The sequence below is a fragment of the Chiloscyllium plagiosum genome, unplaced genomic scaffold (assembly GCF_037043375.1).
Source record: "Chiloscyllium plagiosum isolate Xiang-an unplaced genomic scaffold, Cpla_swu_hap1 HiC_scaffold_9, whole genome shotgun sequence".
Classification (NCBI taxonomy): Eukaryota; Metazoa; Chordata; class Chondrichthyes; order Orectolobiformes; family Hemiscylliidae; genus Chiloscyllium; species Chiloscyllium plagiosum.
Window position 1 is genome coordinate 119,689,407 of NW_028270147.1, and position 20,747 is coordinate 119,710,153.

Sequence of the window (20,747 nt, forward strand, 5' to 3'; positions counted from 1 at the left end):
CTGCCTCACAGCGCCAGAGACCCGGGTTCAATTCCCACCTCAGGCGACTGACTGTGTGGAGTTTGCACGTTCTCCCCGTGTCTGCATGGGTTTCCTCCGGGTGCTCCGGTTTCCTCCCACAGTCCAAAGATGTGCAGATCAGGTGAATTGGCCATGCTAAATTGCCCATAGTGTGAGGTAAGGGGTAAATGTATGGGTGGGTTGCGCTTCGGTGGGGCGGTGTGGACTTGTTGGGCCGAAGGGCCTGTTTCCACACTGTTAGTAATCTAATCTAATCATCTGCAGAGAGGGAATGTCTTGGGGGACATGGAGAGAGTCAAGGAAATTTGGAATCAGGAGTTAGGGGAAGAAATCTCATCGGAAATGGGGGAATGAGAGAGAGAGAGAGAGAGAGGGAGAGAGATTGCACATTATTCAGTAACATTCATAACTCTTCAGATACTGAAGCAGTCTATGTTCAAAGGCAACAAGATCTACACAATATGCAGGTTTGGACTGGCAAGAGGCAAGTGATGTTTGCACCAAAACTGCCAGTCAGAGGCCTGTGACCAGTGGTGGCCTACAAGGATCGGTGCTGGGTTCACTGCTTTTTGTCATTTACATAAATGATTTGGATGTGAACATGGAACATAGTATGGTTCCCCTCCCCCCACCTTATCTCAGTCCCAACCCTCGGACTCAGCACCGCCTTCTTGACCTGCAATCTTCTTCCCGACCTCTCCGCCCCCACCCCCTCTCCGGCCTATCACCCTTAACCTTCTTCCACCTATTGCATTCCCAATGTCCTTCCCCAAGTCCCTCCTCCCTACCTTTTATCTTAGCCTGCTTGGCACACCTTCCTCATTCCTGAAGAAGGGCTTATGCCCGAAATGTCGATTCTCCTGCTCCTTGGATGCTGCCTGACCTGCTGCACTTTTCCAGCAACACATTTTTCAGCTCTGAACTCCAGCATCTGCAGTCCTCACTTTCTCCACATACTTTGGTTAGTACGTTTGCAGATGACACCAAAATTAGAGGTGCAGTGGACAGTAAGAAGGTTCACAATACAACAGGATCTCGAAAAGTTGGGCTGAGGAGTTGCAGATGAAGTTTAATTCAGATAAATGTGAGGTGCTGCATTTTGGAAAGGCAAATCAGGTCAGGACTTATACACTCAATGGTAAAGCACTGGGGAGTGCTGCTGAGCAAAGAGACCTTGGAGTGCAGGTTCATAGTTCCTTGAAAGTGGAGTGACAAGTGAACAGGATAGTGAATGTTTGCCTTTATTGGTCAAAGCACTGACTATAGGAGTTGGAAGGTCATGTTGCGGCTGTACAGGACACTGATTAGGCCTCTTTTAAAATACTCTATGCAATTCTGGACTCCCTGCTCTGGGAAAGATGTTGTGAATCTTGAAAGGGTTAGGAAAAGATTTACAAGGATGTTGTCAGGGTTGGGAGTTTTCTGCTATAGGAAGAGGATGAATTGGTTGAGGCTATTTTCCCTGGAGCAAAGAAGACTGAGGGGTGACTGTGTAAAGATTTTATAAAATCATGAGGGGCATGGATAGGGTAAATTGACAAGTCTTTTAACTGGTGTACGAAAGCCAAAACTGTAGGGCATAGGTGAGACTAGAAACACAGGACTGTCACCTGCAAGTGCCCCTCCAAAACACTCACCATCCTGACTTCGAAAAATATCACTGTTTCTACAGGATTGCTGTATCAAATTACTGGAAAAGACAATAGACAATAGGTGCAGAAGTAGGCCATTCTGCCCTTCGAGCCTGCACCACCATTCAATATGATCATGGCTGATCATTCTTAATCAGTATCCTGTTCCTGCCTTATCTCCATAACCCTTGATTCCACTATCCTTGAGAGCTTTATCCAACTCTTTCTTAAATGAATCCAGAGACTGGGACTCCACTACCCTCTGGGGCAGAGCATTACACACAGCCACCACTCTCTGGGTGAAGAAGTTTCTCCTCATTTCTGTCCGAAATGGTTTACACCGTATTTTTAAGCAGTATCCTCTGGTTCGGCACTCACCCATCAGCGGAAACATGTTTCCTGCCTCCAGAGTGTCCAATCCTTTAATAATCTTATACGTCTCAATCAGATCCCCTCTCAGTCTTCTAAACTCAAGGGTATACAAGCCCAGTCGCTCCAGTCTTTCAGCGTAAGGTAGTCCCGCCATTCCAGGAATTGACCTCATGAAACTAAGTTGCATTCCCTCAATAGCCAGAAGGTCTTTCCTCAAATTTGAAGACCAGAACTGCACACTGTACTCCAGGTGTGATCTCACCAGGGCCCTGTACAGCTGCAGAAGAACCTCTTTGCTTCTATACTCAATCCCTCTTGTTATGAAGGCCAGCATGCTATTAGTCTTCTTCACTACCTGCTGCACCTGCACGCTTACCTTCATTGACTGGTGTACAAGAACACCCAAATCTCTTTGTACTGCCCCTTTACCTAAATTGATTCCATTTAGGTAGTAATTAGCCTTCCTGTTCTTGCCACCAAAATGGATAACCATACATTTATCCACATTAAACTGCATCTGCCATGCATCTGACCACTCAGGGCATTGTGAGTCTACCTACAGCACATGGACTGCAGTGGTTACAAAAGATAGCTCACCAGATTCTCAAAAGCAACTAGGATCAGTCAATAAATGCTGGCCAGCCGGCCCAGAGCCTGAGAGTCATTTTTTAAAAAATGTTTATTGAGGAGTTTAAATTAAAATGGTGTTCCTTGGTGTTCAATGAGCGTAGACAACAATATTTTCTTTTGTTTGTTCATGGAATGTGGGCATCATTGTCTGGCCAGCACTTATTGCCCCTTCCTAGTTGTCCTTGAGAAGATGGTGCTGAGCTAGACCCACAATCTCATTAAGGAGGGACTTCCCAGAAGCAGTGACAGATTTCAAGTCAGGATAGTGGCCACTCTTTACAAGGTGAGTCGCTCACTTAATCGATCTACATATTTTAACTCCAACTAGCATCACACTTGCAACATTATTACTGACAAGTAGGACAAAGGGATTACATGGAGTTATTACCTTCGCTTCATTTAAATTCTGCGGGTTCCTCACTCGTTTGAAAAAGAACAGAGCTAATTTGGCTTGGCTTCATCCATGGAGGTCGGCTGGAACTGGGATCTTCAGAAAACATCTCAGTGAAAATTTCTCTCGTCATGTTAAATACAAGCTGGAAGAAGGAAAAGAGTAACAGAGAAAAGATTATATTAGATACGTCCTCTCCCCTCCAAAAAAAGCTTGTTAAATTGCTACAGTGAAAACAAAAGGGAATACTGTTCAAAATACATAAAATAACAACTGTTTGCTCCACGATCTGAACCAAGGATAAATTTAAAATATCATTGATTACAGGAGAAAAGGCAAAAGAGAGATGAGAGAAGGGGTTTAATAGGATTGCAGAACTACCAAGGGTAGGTGCAGATGTATTAGATAAGATTACCTGCATAATACTAAGGAAGGCACCACAACATAAAAGGAGGCAAACCTTTGAAACAAAATGAATGACACCTATGGGACATGCTGCAAATAGAAAGCAAACTATCACGGCTCCAATTATTACATCCTAAAATTTGACCAGAGGATTATCGGGCAGCTAACTCCTTGTTCAAAAAAAGCAAAACAGGAATTTTGTGATTAGTTAGTTTTGCTTCATTTGTTGGTAAATTAAGAGTGAACAATATGGAGTGAAGTTTGAGCACTTGAAGAGACCGTAGCTAATCAGGAGAAATGAGCATGAATTTCTAATGAGCAGGTTGTGAACCTACCAAACAATTTGACAAGGTTGTATTTGTAAAAGAGCAGATTAGTGGGAAAAAGTTTACATGATTGACGTGGATTTTCAGAAATTATTTCAAGTAGTTGCCTCTGAAAAGACCAATGGCAAAACTCAAGGGCACCTCAAATGAAAGGGAGCACAGTCAAATGGATAGAGGTGGTTGGGAAAATGCAAGGTTTGGAGTAAAATAAAGATTTCACAAAAGAAAGGTGTGGAGAATGGAAGGGACCCACAGGAGCCCATACTCAGATTGCCGTTAATTGTTATAGTAATAAACACAATCTTGACTTGGGAATTTAAGAGAAGGAAACTAAACGATTCCAACTTGGGTTGAAGGGACAGAGATGGAATTGCCGTGCAGTGACTGATACAGAAGAATATTTACCGTAAGATGGAATTAAAGTTGAGAGTGAGACAAAGTCATACATTGAGAAGATAAAAAAGGAATTACACCTGAAATGGTAAGATCCTAACCCGATTACAGCAAAGGCCACAAAGTATTCAAACATACAGGCCATTTAAGGTGATAGATTTGGCCATTAAAAAACAGCTGGCTCTTCCAAGTGGACACAATTTAAGTTACATTAAGTTGTGTAATGGAAAATATCCATTTACTGTGAAATTTGAAAGAGAATGCTTTTCTAAAACTTAATGCTGTGCTGAGATTTGTAAACAATACTTTGAGGAGGTCTGCAGTCAGCTGTTTGAATTTTGTAAACATTCACCTTGACCTTGCGATCGTCGTACTCAGCGAAAGCTGAAGAACTGTCATGTCCAAGACCAGGGGATGAGAGAATAACAATTTGAGTTTTCCCAGTCTTTGCCTTTGAGAGCGTGATAAGAAACAGAAGAAGGCAAGTATCTGAACAATGCTTAGATACCCCTTACATTGAGGCATCTAGCTGAATGTACTGGGTCAATTCTGCAGAATGTAAATAAAGCTCATTTCTTTGCTCTTGCTAATAGTTGAATCAAGTTGAGTTCATTTCCATGACTGTTGCATAAGATCTTCAAATATTTTGGTCAATTTTGGGAATCTCAACATCTTGAGAATATGCACTATGTTATCAGGAAAAGAGGTACAGACATGATCACAGATTGAGAAGTTCAACCTTTGAGGCACTCTTTATCTGAAAATTATGGAGTGACACGTGGAAGATCATGATTCTAGAGAGTTTTAAGAAGGTGAATAATAATCATGTATTATCTTATCAACAAATGGAAACAGCAATAGAAAGACAGAAATTATACAGAAGAACTTGAAACAAATACTGAGTGACTGGAAGAGACACCATATATTATGTAAATAGGAGCAGAAACTACAGATTCTCAGAGTGAGCAAAGTTACGACAAATGGGATTTAATGGATAACAGTCTGATGATGATGAGGATGATAAATTAATAATGGGAGAGTACAAACAGTGGAGGAGAAAGGGGCTTTGGATTTTTAGGGAAGGGGCAAAATGGTAAATTGAACTCAATGCAGTCATCAGGATCGAGATAATGTTTTTAACATGCTCTGTTATTCATATCATCAATCAGAGCTGCTGTGGAGCACTATTAACCCATACCTTTCTTGCTTAACTAATGGAAAATAATTTTGTGTTCAAATGCCAAAAGCTGACTCTCACCTCACAAAAAACTCTTCTGCTCACACTCTCTACATCTTTCTATTTATTATACTTAGAGGAATGAACGATTTCAGACTGAACGTTCTGAGCTTCAGCTTTCCATAATCAGATCATTTTCAGTTGACTGCTGCACCCCTTTTATATTCCTGCAATTTGTAGGTAAATGCAAATCAGAAAAGAATGTGTCAGTTTAGTCAGGATGTTGCTTGTCAAGCACTTACATGAAAAGAGCTGCTTGTCCAATCAATGTTAATATGTGCAAACCATAAACCCTTCTGTTCTTCTAACCAGGTGGTCATTCAGGCTCGGGACTTTGCTTCAGAACACTACGCTGGATAAACTGTGTGTGAACTGATTTAGCCAGAGATTGAAAAGCATGATTCAAAACTTAGTTTAAAAAAAACGCTTTAAAACCATTGCCTCTCTTTGAGGGAAGGTCAGAAAAGTGCAGGAGGAAAAGATTTGAATTTCAATAGCAATCCTTAAGTTCTAAACTCAATAATTACACAGTAGAAATTGTCACTAAATCCTTGAGAAATAATCAGATGTACTTATACGTATTTTGAGAATTGATGGGCAAGGTAGAAAACACCGAGACACCAGAAATTTTAAGTACATTCCCCACAACTTGATTTTATCACCCACAAATATATTTAACAATTTATCAAGATATTCCTCACAACAGTCTTTTGGTAAAGGGTCATTGGGAAAGCGGAACACTCAGGGTAATTTCTGAAAATGATGACCTCCAAAATGTGCCTGAAGAAAGTGGAGTTGTATTTTGACATATTGTTCGGGAAACAACAATCATCCTTTATTCGAAACCCTCGGGACCAGCTGGTTTGCAGAATTTGGAATTCTTTAGTTTTCAGAGTAAGTGACAGTTTAACAGTAAAATGTTTAAAACTCTTACTGAACAGCAGACCCACCTGTGAAAACTATGACCCCCGAGACAGAACTGACACCTGCCAGTGCTGGGCCACACCCCCAGTGTGATGTAGGTCGAGTGGGTATGGAGTGAACCCAAACAACTTTGTAATTAGAAAAAAAACAATTCACGACAAAAACTTCAGACTTCGGAGCTTTCAGATTTCGGGATTTCGAATAAAGAATTGTCTACCTGTATGTTCAAATGTGGGAATTAACGAGCTCTGGAATCATTAATAAAACAATTGCATCAATGCTTCGAGACCGATAACACATCTCCAATTCTTGATATGCAAATCCATCCCAAAACAGCTTCAAAATTAATACTTACAGGTCAGGGACAAAGATCTGGAGATAATACTTCCTCCTTATCATCAACACTGTCAGCTCTTTCAGATGTCTCCAACTGGATAACAGTCTTGTCTTCCTCCTTTGGATCCTTGGAAGGTGACCTGGGCCAGGATTCAACATCCAGTTTGAACTGTAATCCTTGATTAGTAAGCTGGATCTTCTCAGCTTGAGACTTCCATGATTTCTTCCAATTGTTCAATAGCGTCTTTCACAAAGGAAGATGGCAACATATCAACCAAAGAATTGGCCTTTGAATCACTGCTCTTCCGATCATCTCCTTTGAAGTCTTCACTATCCTCATGATTGTCCTCAAGTTCCTCTCCTTTGATGTCCATGTGCTCCTCATGGATTTCCTCAGTATTCAGGCTGAATACTTTAAATTGAGCCTTTTCCCTGTTGAGTAAATCCAACAGAGAAATTGAAGCATTCCTGTGGATATTTAGTGAAAACTCCTCCCTTTGTGCACTGGAAGACACATTGGTATTGATATAGGTTTCTGTCTCTAGTACTGCCTTGGATGCTTTCTCTATGAACACACCAGTATGGTTAATGTTTTCTTCATTCTGGTCTTCACACAAGTTTGCCAATCGTTCCTCCTCACCAGACTTGGGCAAGCTCTCTTTCCAATTTTGGTCATCTCCAAAAGTTACCACTGACTTGCTAGATTCATTAATACTGTGCAGTAAGTCAAAGGTACTTGGTTCAGAAAACTGATTACTTGCATTTTGATCATTCAAGCTGTTTTTAAATGAACTGAGCTTAAAGTCTTACTGAGCTCAAACTCTTCCGCCTGCCGTTCTGTTACTTCTTTTGAAAGCTCTGGCTTTTTTCCTTCATCACAACACGTTTTGTAGTCTTGACCTAATTTATCCTCCACAAGTAGGTCCCTTTCATCTTCAGTTGTATCGATGCCATCCCCATAATGTTCAGGTCGAAGGGAAATCTTGTGGCAAGGAGCAAAGATGCCACATTTGTCCTTGCATGTGAAGTATTCAACTCCATCATATGTCCCATTATGACTGCCTTCTGGCTTATCCAGCTCCACACCAGCCCAAAAGCCACTGGCGAAGCTAGTTCTGCCCTTGACGCGAAGTGTCCCCAGTGGATGCTACTAACTAAAATTCTTGCACCAATTTGGGATTCAGGCAACTCATCGATTTCAGGCAACGTGGCTGTTGGGGTGCGACACGGAGAGGGAGAATGTGATGGCATGGGAATCTGTTCCTCATTGCTGGCATCACTTTGCTCTTCTCAGTTGGTGATTTCAAGTCTACAAGTTGTTCTGAATGTACGCTACCACAGCTGGGAGAGTATTTCTCACCCAGCCGCTCACTGATTTCATCATCCACACTGATACTTGGTGAAACACTTCGAGAAAGCTTCTCCCCTTCATTCATTCCCACCTGCTGAAATGCACAGGACAGGAGAGCACTTGGGGCTCAGTGAGATTTTTGTCACTGGTGATTTTGATCCTTCGCGAAAGGGCTTCTGCAGATTCCGGGCCAGCTTTGCAACTCCCACCGTGTAAACTTTTATTCATGTCTTCATTCCTCCTTCGCAATGACTCAAAACTTTCTGAGTAAGTTGCTTCCTTTCCTTGGGAAAGGTACTCAAAATCTTGAGAATAAGAATTATTCTCTGATGGAGTTCGTTTCAATTCTCCAGAGTCAGATAGCGCAGATGCAATGGAGGTGCCCGACTTAACTGATCTGACAATCTTCACAGAACTGGCTGAATGATCACTTGCACCGTCCTCCTCATCAGGACAGCCATCCTTGTGCAAGTAATATTCCTCATCCTTCAAGTCCTCAAATGTCTTTTCAACAAGCTAAGCTCCTAAAGGCTGTTTTGTGTCATCAGATAGGACTCTGTTTATTGGAGTTAATTCCTTGATACGCTCAGGGACATTGATGTGCTGCAGTTTCTCAATGTCTAATCTCAGCAAGGGTTCAGACTGATCAGATTGCTGAGACAAACCTAGTACATCCTCGACATCAGAGTCTTATGATTTTAGATGACTAAGTTCCTCCTGGATATCACCTTGCACAGACTGATGACTGGACACAACACTTTCATCACCAGAACCATCCTCTGGCCTAAATGCCAACTGATCTGGCATACGACTATATTCAAGAGCTCCTGCCACATTATCCAGCCCTTCAACAAAGTCAGGTCGAGATTTCAAATAACATTTGAAAACTGGAGAAGGACTCTTAGAGGGGGCATCAAGTCGAAGAGTGCAGATTTGTTTCGATCTGATGCATAGTTCGCTGAGCAAGTTGGATTTCTGCCCATCTCGACTCGACGATCTTTGATCTGTAACAAATATAAGCAATTTGTGTTTATAACTCGGTATCTATAAAGAAAGTGCCGAAATATAATGTCTTTCACAATCAATGATCCCCAAAATCTTATTGTAATGAATCAAATAATTTTTCAGCACATGGTTGAAACATTGGAAGTCCAAAACCAATTTTGAACAGCATAGTTCCAGCAATGACACAGATGAAATAAACTGTTTTAGGTGTTCATTGAAGACTGAATATTAGCTAAGACACCCACAAGGACCCTCTATGTTTGTCTTTCAAAAGTAGCAAAGACTCTTTGCATTTATCTGATGAGCAGCCGGGGCCTCAGCTCAGCAAATGATCGCACTCGAACAGCAAAGCACACCCATGGCACTGCACTGGTGCATCAGTCTGATTCACAAAGCACAGGTCTCTGAAGTGGGACATGAACTTACTTTACGTAATCTTGCAATGAAAGCGCTTGAGAATGCAATTTTTATACCTTTCGAAAAAATGTGCATTCTTAATGAAAGAACAAGCCTTTTTGAAATATATGTTATTTAGATTCTTTAAAAAGGTTTAGTGATGGCACATAGTGGTCTGAACTAAATTTAAAAAAGCCAGCTACAAGGGAGAACATGTTGAGCTGAAGCAGTTAGTGAAGAATTGCAGAATTACAAAAAAAACAGATACATCAGCTGTCTATTTATGTTAGTTTCCGGTTTGAATGCTGATAGTTTGCTGCTGAATAAACAAAGTAAATTTATTAAACTACTCGTAAACATTTTATGGAATTTTGCAATCCTGAACTAAATTAACACCATAGGAGTTGTAAAGAAACAAGCCCTATAGTTTGTGGTGTTACATACATATCCTGCTTTGTAATGGGGCCCAGTGATGCTTTGGATATTTCACTCTCAGTAAGAGATTTCCAGCTCTTTGCAGATCCAGTCCTGGAAACATGGGAAATAATTTATGAAGTTGGAATTTCGCAGCATAAAACACACAGCACATGCAGAATAATCAGCTCTGTAATTTCATAACGGATACATCCCGACACCACCTTCCTGGACATGGTGACAAAGATGTAGCATCCATAATTATAGAATCATAGAATTTTACAGTACAGAATGAGACCATTCAACCCATTGTGTCCATCCCGGCTACCCAAAGAGCTACCTAGATAGTCCCACTGTCCAGACTTATCTCTGTAGCCGTCTAATTTAATCACTTTCAATGAGCAACATTCCCCCATTTCTGTCTAACCTTCAGTACAGTCTGCAATATGTAAAACTGGCAACTGAACAGTGATAACCCCAGGCAGAATCACAAAATTGTTGCACAATTTTATTTCCACTAGATCGTCATAAATTGCATTTAGAGTCATGGGGATGTACAGCACAGAAACAGACCCTCCAGTCCAATTTGTCCATGCCGACCAGATATCCCAACCCAAACTAGTCCCACCTGCCAATACCTGGCCCATATCCCTCCTATTCATATACCCATCCAGATGCCTTTTAAATGTTGCAATTGTACCAGCCTCCACCACTTCCTCTGGCAGCTTATTCCATATACATACCACCCTGTGTGAAAACGTTCCCCCTTAGGTCTCTTTTATATCTTTCCCCTCTCACCCTAAACCCATGCCCTCTAGTTCTGTACTCCTCCACCCCACAGAAAAGACTTTGCCCCTTATGATTTTGTAAACCTCTTGAAGGTCATGCCTCAGTCTTCGACACTCCAGGGAAAACAGCCCTAACCTGTTTATCCTGTTTATCCCCTCTCTGTCGCTCAAATCCTCCAACCCTGGCAACATCCTTGTAAATCTTTTCGAAACCCTTTTAAGTTTCACAACATCTTTCCGATAGGAAGGAGACCAGAATTGCACGCAATACGACTCATCTCCAGTTATGAGTTATACTTTAAATTACAAAACCAGTTTTCTGTACATCTGTCTTATAGGAGTTACAATAATGAAAAGACAGCCAGCTGTCAAAAAAGTCTTCGAGAAAAGCAAAATAATTCTCACTCCAATTCATGATAGATTTGAAAAAAATAAGCACATTACTGTACTGATCTGATGATACAACAGTTAAATGCAAAAGTGCTAAATAAAAGCTACCATGCGTTGTTTATAAAAGCATAGCAATTTTTATTTTCCACATATGCATGCATTGATATCAGTGCATTAATGTCAAGGAATTACATGGTTCAAACTGCCCAAACCAGGAGCTTATAAATTTTAAATGAATCACTGTTACCAACATCTGAAGGAGAATATAACTGTAGCGTCTTAGCACAAACTGATGGAAGGTGATTGAAAATGGTACTGGGTTTGGTACAGACGGTATAAAAAGAAAGGAGTCAGCATCAAGTTGCATGCATGGCACTCACTCCGACATTCCAAGGTGAGACCAGCAATTGACAACATGGCATGCAGGTTCGCCTGACACTGAAGGTGACCACAGAACAGTACTCAACGTATATGCAATTGGTTTGCCAAGCTGGAGCAAGACATTCTTCAGACAATACTGGTAATGAAGATCCGGACCCCCTGTAGAGTTTGGGGGGGGGGGGGGGGTGTCTCTATTCTGTGATCGGTGAAAAAGCACTCACAATTGGTCTGGTTCTTTAACATTTCATTCTTTATTTTTCATACAGCCAGGCACAGATCGTCCACAAACACAGAGGTTATACACTTCCATGTTCCTCAGAGGAGCTGCACATATTGCTTAAAACAGACATTTGCAAAGTTTGTAGCTCAGGTTGAGGTTTAGGGTGTAGGTTTGCTCGCTGAGCTGTAGGTTTGCTCACTGAGCTGTAGGTTTGATATCCAGACGTTTCATTACCTGGCTAGGTAACATCATCAGTGGCGACCTCCAAACAAAGCTGTATCAGAACATGATTCCAACGAGCCACACTGCAGCACAGACGAACTTCAGAAAACAGAGGAGAACCACCTCTACAACGTATTCAAGAAGAACGGATACTCAAAAAATACAGTGTGCAGATTCCTCAAGACAAGCAGACCAAACACAGCCAGAAACCCTAACCACCTTACCATACAACAAAGAATGTTCAGAAATGACAGCCAGACTACTAAGACCCCTCGGAATCCTCGTAGCACACAAACCCACCAACACTCTCAAACAAAAACTAACAAACTTAAAAGACCCAGTACAACCCATGGACAAAACCAACGTCATCTACAAAATTCCATGCAAGGACTGCCACAAACACTACAGAGGACAAACAGGAAGAAAGTTAGCCACCAGGATACATGAACACCAGCTAGCCACAAAAAGACACGACCCTCTCTCCCTCGTAGCCCTACACACGGTTGAAAAAAAAACACCATTTCGACTGGGACAACACATCTATCCTGGGACAGGCTAAGCAAAGACATGCCAGAGAATTCCTAGAGGCCTGGCACTTCAACCACAACGCCATAAACAAACACATAGATCTCGATGCCATCTATCAACCCCTCAGAAAACGAACAGGAAATGACATCACCACAAACCCCAGGAACCTCATACAGGAGAAGATATAAATAGAAAGCAGGAGACAACAGCTTCGCTTCACTTGGAGGTCGCCACTGATGATGTTACCAAGCCAGGTAATGAAACGTCTGGATATCAAACCTACAGCTCAGCGAGCAAACCTACACCCCTTAAAACAGACATTTTTATACTTCTCTTAAAGAAAGGGACAGGCCATTATTGTATAGTACATTCAGACAATTACCAACTAACTTCTGAAACAATCTTAACTGACAGCTACTCGGTCAAATGATATTTCCTGGGAACCAACTTAGTTTTCCAACACTTAAGCCACCCTAACCTCACTAACCGAGTCTTGCCATCAGTTAGGGTGGCCAGTAATGTCTCATTTAGTCTAGTTATTTCTATGCTGTAAAAGAAGCATTGTCTGCTAATCTCTGTTGAGGCAGACTGTGATTAGTCAATTATTCAGCTCAAACAGTGTTAAAAGCTATTTTATGCAGCTTTTAACAGAATTGTCAATTTGCAGCCAAGAAGCCATTTTGTCATATTATTTGCATTGAGAAGCCATTTTGTTCCCACTTAAGTTAGTAACAGCATGGGTTAAGTGGTTGTTCCTGACAACAACTAGTTACCTCAGCCTGTATTCAGGTTTCAGATCCTCAGGAGATAGAGATAGGGAAGTGGGAAGCAAAACAAAGGTCGCATTTCATGTATAAAAGGGTATTGAATATGAACGGGCACTGATCTTGTCCATTTCATTGTTTGAAAAATTACAGCATGGGGGTCGGATCACAATATATGTGGCAGTTCTCCATTCCAACAATACTCAATACCTTGGAGAAATCTTTCACCCACTAGACTGCTTTTAGGCACATCTCAAAAACTCACCCAATAGAACTGATAATATTCTAGATGAGCATATAATATTCTGCAGCAGCAAGTACACAGGTTTTAAGTCAAATGCAACCTTCAGCCATCATTTCATCTTTAAAAATAATGATTCATTCTCTTTCTTTTTCATATACAGAATAAACAGATCAACTTCATTACAAATGCATCTTTTTTTTAAAAAATGTTAAACTCCAGATAGTTCTGGCCATGAAATATTTCATCTCAAAAGATTGATTGAGCATGGGGGTCAAAAGGCAAGGGGTCATAGAGTCAGTTAAAGAACAGACCCAACTCACCTGCACAAACCAGATATCTCAACGTGATCTAGTCCCAGTTTGCCAGCATTTGGTCCATATCCTTCTCAACCCTTCCTATTCATGTACCCATCCCGATGCTTTCGAAAAGTTAAAATTGAACCCCTCTCCACCATTCTGGCAGCTCATTCCATGTATGCAGCACCCTCTGCCTGAAAAAGTTACCTCTCAGGCCCTTTTTAAATCTTCACTTCTCACCTTAAACCTTTGCCCTCTAGTTTATGACTCCCCTGCCCTGGGAAAAAAAATCTTGGCTATTCACCCTATCCATGCCCCTCATGACTTTACAAACCTCTGCAAAAGTCCTTCAGCCTCCAATGCTCTGGGGAAAAATACTTCAGCCTATTCAGCCTCTCCCTGTAAGTCAGTCCCAGCAACATCCTTGTAAATCTTTTCTGCACTCTCTCAAGTTTTACATCCTTCCTATAGAAAGGCGATCAGAACTGTATGCAGTATTCCAGACGAGGCCTCACCAATGTCCTGTACAGCTGCAACGCAATGCCTCAACCACTACAGTCAATGTTCTGACCATTGAAGGCAAGCATACCAAATGCCTTCTTCACCACCCTTTCTCCCGGCAACTCCTCTTTCAAGAAACTATGCACCTGCATCCCAAGGTCTCTTTGTTCAGCAACACTCCCCAGGGCCCGACCATTAACTGTATAAACTAGTGACCGGATAGAGAACTTTGAAAACAAGATTTGATAGAGAAGTTTAAAAATGAAGACCATAAGACAGAGGAGTGGAAGTAAGGCCATTCGACCCATCGAGTCCACTCCACCATTCAATCATGGTTGATGGGCATTTCAACTTCACTTACCCGCACTCTCCTCGTAGCCCTTAATTCCTTGCGAGATCAAGAATTTATCAATCTCTGCCTTGAAGACATTTAACATCCCAGCCTCTGTGGCAATGAATTCCACAGGCCAACTACTCTCTGGCTGACGAAATGTCTCTCATTTCCGTTCTAAATTGACCCCCTCTAATTCTAAGGCTGTGCCCATGGATCCTGGTCTCCCTGCCTAACGGAAACAACTTCCCAGCGTCCACCCTTTCTAAGCCATGCATTATCTTCTAAGTTACTTGTAGATCTCCCTTCAACCTTCTAAACTCTCATGAATACAATCCCAGGATCCTCAGATATTCATCTTATGTTCAGCCTACTATTCCAGGGATCATCCGTGTGAATCGCTGCTGGACACACTCCAGTGCTAGTATGTCCTTCCTGAGGTGTGGGGCCCAAAACAGGTCTCAGTGTTCGAAGTGAGGCTTATCTCGAGCTTTATAAAGTTTCAGTAGCACATCACTGCTTTAATATTCCAACCTTCTTGAGATTAATGACAACATTACATTTGCTTTCTTCACTACGGCCTCAACCTGCAAGTCAATCTTTAGAGAATCCTGGACTAGCACTCCCAGATCTCTTTGTACTTTGGCTTAAGGAATTTTCTCACCGTTTAGAAAATAGTCCAGGCCTGTATTCTATTTTCCAAAGTGCAAGGCCTCACATTTGCTCACGTTGAATTTCATTAGCCATTTCCTGGATCACTCTCCTCAACTGTCTCAATCTTTCTGCAGTCTCCCCACCTCCTCAGAACATCCTGCCTGTCCACCTAACTTCTTATCATTGGTGAACTTCGCCAGAAAGCCCCCAGTTCCCTTCATCCAGATCATTAATATATATAGTGAACAGTTGCGGCCCCAACACTGAACCCTGCGGGATTCCACTCGTCACCAGATGCCATTCCGAAAAAGAACCTTTTATCCCAACTCTCTGCCTTTTTTCAGATGGCCAAGCCTCAATCCATGCCAGTAGCTCACCTCAAACACCATGGGCCCTCACCTTACTCAGCCGCCTCCCATGAGGCACTTTACCAAAGGCCTTTTGGAAGTCTAGATAGATCACATCCACTGGGTTTCCCTGGTCTAACCTACTTGTTACCTCTTCAATGAATGCCCACAGGTTTTTCAGGCATGACCTTGCCTTACTAAATCCATGCTGGCTTGTTTTAATCAGACCCTGCACTTCTAAGAACTTACAAATCTCATCCTTAACGATGGATTCTAGAATTTTCCTACAACCGAGGTTAGGCGAAGCAACCTATAATTTTCCATCTTTGTCTTGATCCTTTCTTGAACAAGGGAGTTACAAGAGCGATTTACCAATCATCTGGGACTTTCCCTGACTCCAGTGACAACCAATGCCTCTGCTATTTCCTCAGACACGTCTCTCAGAACATCTGGAATGGAGCCCATCTGGGCCAGGGGATTTATCAATTTTTACACCTGTTAGCTTTTCTCGCACTCTCTCTGTTGTAATGGATACCATACTCAACTCTGCCCCCAACTCTCCTTCACTGTTGGGATATTACTCATGCCTTCCACTGTGAAGTCTGATTAAGTTCTTCAGCTATTTCCTTATCTCCCATCACAAGTCTTCCTGTATCAATTTGGAATGGCCCAATTTCTACTTTTGCTTCTCGTTTGTTTTTTATGTATTAAAAGAAATTTTTACTATCATTTCTTATATTACTGGCGAGCTTATTTGATCCTCTCCTTCTTTATTTCTCTCTTGGTTTGTTTTCACAGTCTTCCCAATCTTCTGATTTCCCAGTTCTCTTGGTCACTTTATAGGCTTACTCACTCTCTTTGATACATTTCCTGACTTCCTTTGTCAGCCATGGCTGTCTAATACCCCCGCCACCCCCCTCCCCCCACCCCCGTATAATCTTCCTTTGTTTTGGGCTGAACCTTTGTACTGTGTCCTCAATTACACCCAGAAACTCAATCCATTGTTGCTCTACGGTCTTCCCCAGTAGGCTCTGCTTCCAGTCGATTTGCATTAGTTCGTCTCTCATGCCCCTGTAATTACCTTCATTTAACTTTGACACCATTACATCCAATTTTGCCTTCTCCCTTTCAAATTGCAGACTGAACTCGACTATATTATGATCGCTGCCACCTAAGTGCTCCCTTAGTTTAAGATCTTTTACAACATCTGGCTCATTACATAGCACTAAGTCCAAAATAGCCTGCTCTCTTGTAGGCTCCATCACAAGCCGTTCCAAAAAGTCATCCTGTAAGCATTCCATGAATTCCCTTTCTTTGGATCCACTGGCAACATTATTCACCCAGTCCTTTGCATATTGAAGTTCCCCATGATCATCGTGACCTTGCCTTTCTGACATGCCCTATCTATTTCCTGGTACATCTGTGCCCCAAGTCCTGAACACTGCTGGGAGGTCTGTACATAACGCCCATTATGGTTTTTTTGCCTTTGTGGTTCCTCAACTCCACCCATACAGAATCCACATCATCTGACCCTATGTCATTCAGTGCCATAGATTTAATTTCATTCTGAACTAAAAAGGCAACTCTGCCCTCTCTCTCTCTCTAAGTTGTAAATCCTTGGATGTTTAACTGCCAGTCCTGAACCCCCTGCAACCACCTCTCTGTGATGCCTACCACATCATAATCATTCATCATGATTTGTGCTGTTAATTCATCTACTTTGTTACGAATACAACGAGCATTCAAGTAAAGTGCCTTAATCCTAGTTTTCTTATCCTCATGATTTCCAACATCTCTACTAATATGTTCGAAGTTATCCTTCTTTTTTGCTTCAATTCTAGTCTGTCTTGAACTTTAACCCTGCACACATGCTAACCCGCTGCTTATCTTTCTACTTGACTCCATACTCCCTGTTGCTTTCCCTTTCCCCAGACTCATAAGTTTAAAGTCCTAGTGACCACCCGATTTATCCTTTTCACCAGAACACTGGTTCCAGATTGGTTCAGGTGGAGACTGTCTCATCGGTACAGATCGCCCAGGTTCCAAAACCTGATGCCAATGTCCCATGAAATGGAATCCCTCATTCCCACACCAATCTCCTAGCCACGTGTTTACTTCCTGAACTTGCTTATCCCTATGACGATTAGCACGTGGCTCGGGCAGTTATCCAGAGATTATGACCCTCGAGGACCTGTTCTTCAATTTCCTTCCTAGTGCTTGATATTCCCCACACAGGCCCACATGCCTAGCCCCCACACCATACAGCTACAGCACATCACCTGTCCAGCCATCTCTACTTATTTAGTTCATTTATACAAATTTATGAATTAAATAATTTCTAGTATTTCTCTAAGGTCTTATTCAACTAACTAACTAATAGTCAACTTTTAATCAATCACACGAAACACAAGCAATATCAACTGAAACACCTTACCTTCACAACACACGGGAGGCCATTTTTTTGGTTAGAGGAAGGGGCGTGGGGGGGGGGGGGGGGGGGGGGGGGGGAGTGGGTGACACTACATGTGTAGCATCTTGGGATTCAGCTGCTGCCCAAATATATACCCACCAGTCCGCTGTGCATTGCTGTGCCCTCTCCCTCTGCTGCTCCTTTAAAAGCCTCACTTACCCAGCAGTCTCATGTCCATTCCTGCTCAGTGTTCGCTCTGCCACGGTAAGTTTTTATATTTCAAAGTTATCTTCCCATCAGGTCTCTGGTCCTCACTGTCGCTCCTCCCGCTCCACCTGCCACCGAAGAATTGAAGAACACTTAACTCTCGAGCTAAGTTATTACATTTTCAAGTTAACTTCCCATCAGGCCTCTGGTCCTCGCTGAAGGTGCCTGAGCTGCATAGAGGGAGAAATGTTTTCACTTGTGAGGCTGACTGAACAGGAAGTTAACATTAACGAATTGAACACAAATTCAAAACAAAACATTATTCCCTGAGAAAGGTGACAACATGAAACTTGCTAGAGCCGGGAATGCTGAAGTTGAATAGCACAAATTTCTGAAAGGAGAAATTAGATAAGTACCTCAGGGAGAAATATACAGAAGGATGCACTGATAGGATGAGACAAAGTGGGAGTCAACTCTCATGGAGACTAAATAACTGCACAAATCTGTTGGGCCAAAAGGCACGTTTCTATTCTGTAAAGTCTCTGTAAAAGTACTGGTCTCCTTAACTAAAGAACCACTTCATCACCAACTTATTTGGACAAAAGGGGTTCCACTAGGGCATAAAAGAGAAATACAAGAGGCATCCCTTCGTAAGGTTACAATTAACGTCCATTACTGGAAGTACCTCTGCAGAGAGGGAGGTTTAATCTTCGGTTTCTCAGTAGCAGTGGAGTACAGAGTTTTAATCTGCGTTTGGTTGAGTTTGAGCTGGCAACATCAAGATCTGTACTGAGTTCAGCTTCGGTCTTCTTTACAAACTCATCATAGGACTGAAAGAAACATGGACAGAAAGTGAAATCAAACATTGGGACTTAAAGAAGTACACATGACACTACTTTGCCAACTGCACTGAATTCAATGTACTTCTGAATATTTTTTCAACTTTTCTGGCAACTAAGGAATAATAGAATTTGGTTTTCAGCAAATTACTCCAGTGAGGACCCAAGTTTTCAATTCAATCAGAAAGTTGAAGCATTTTCTGGATGTGTGCAGGAGAACCAGACAGGTAAGCCAAAAACAGATAAAGCATTTGTCATTTGAAATAATAGAAAATTCAGATGTATGATGCAGTGTTCATAATCGTGACATAATGCTACAATGTAAAACTGGACAATTCCGAAACTGAAGCACTTACCAAAATATGGGTCATCCAATCACGTTTTCTCCTGCCAAATTTCTTCATCTTCTGCCAAGCTGTCTTCTGCTATTGCTCTTGGTTGAATCCAAACAACATCATAACTTCATTAGAAATGAAGATCTGGGGATAGAAGCACAGGAGAAATGGCAGCTGTTGCAAACACCCTAAATACACAGACAAAACAATCCACAATCCATTATCCGTCTCTAAAACTGCTCAATGAAGATGCAAAATTGGATGAAACTCAAAGCATGTTCTATTTAACAAAAATCTGCTAAATGCTTGAAAACTGAATGACAATTGAAGTGAATAACATCAGTGAGATCCAAAAGCATATACAAAACAACATTAAGGTTGCATGCAACATTCCCAGATTGTGAGAAGGTTTGACACTTTCTCTTGCCTAACACCTCGGCTGAGAAAATTAATTATTTCACTTAACGATTCACTGCATTACTTGGTTCAGCACTTTGCCAACAGCACCTTCTAAGAAGCCTCTGCTCCGTCGAATTCCAGAAATGTTCTGCCTTTCATAGACTGTAGCGGAGACAACTTAAGATCAGCGCAATGGGAAGTCTCACAATAAATATTGGGGCTGACGTGGATTCATACAGTGAACCCAGCATTTCAGGAAGGTCAAATCATTCTCAGTTTAACAGATGAGTTCATCAAAACTATATGACCTAGCCACTGACCACTGCCTCACATGGCTCCAGGCAGGAAGTGTTTGATAGGTTTCCCGGCTAACACCACCAGAGGCAAGTAACGCGCCTGGAAATGTCGGTGTGGGAAATAGTACAGTTCAGACTGAAGACACAGTCGAGTCGAGTTATAAAGACAAAACAAAGGAAATGAACAGTCCCAAATTTACTCTGTGAATGAAAAGCTGATTTACACATGCCCATTCTCAGTCTCTGGCAAAGTGCGACACTTCACAAACTGTGCTCAAAGTGAAGTCAGGCTAGACAATGAGCAGCTTGATGTTGACTTTAGACCGTGGTAAAAAGTTCACATTGCAGTGTTGCAAGTCTGAGTTACTGGAAGAAGTCATCCAGTGTACACTTCAATGTCAGTGTCACAGTAAAATAGAAGTTGCATTGTTGTAATAGGAAAGAACTTGGTCTGCGTGCTGGACAATACTTTGAAACCAATGCTCAAGTCATCCACCTTAACCTCAAATTGCCAAAAACAACGTGCAAATATACATCACATTTCACACTTGTAGCATCTTGTTCTCAGCCTTTGAAGTATATTCACTATTATAATATCGTCAAAAAGCTGCAACAAACTTTCACACAGCAAGTTCCCACAAATTAGAGAAATGGTTCAGTAAACGTTGAGCCATACTGACTCATGTAGTAGATTGACCAGGACCATGAGGGAGAACTCCACTCCTCTTCAATGTCACACCAAAACTCTTTTAAAAAACTCACC

General features: G+C 41.8%; 1 pseudogene; it reads right to left on the reverse strand.

Moving 5' to 3' along the window:
- LOC148149284 (centrosome-associated protein 350-like) overlaps positions 1 to 20,747 on the reverse strand; it is a 989,460-nt pseudogene that overhangs the window by 647,092 nt on the left and 321,621 nt on the right.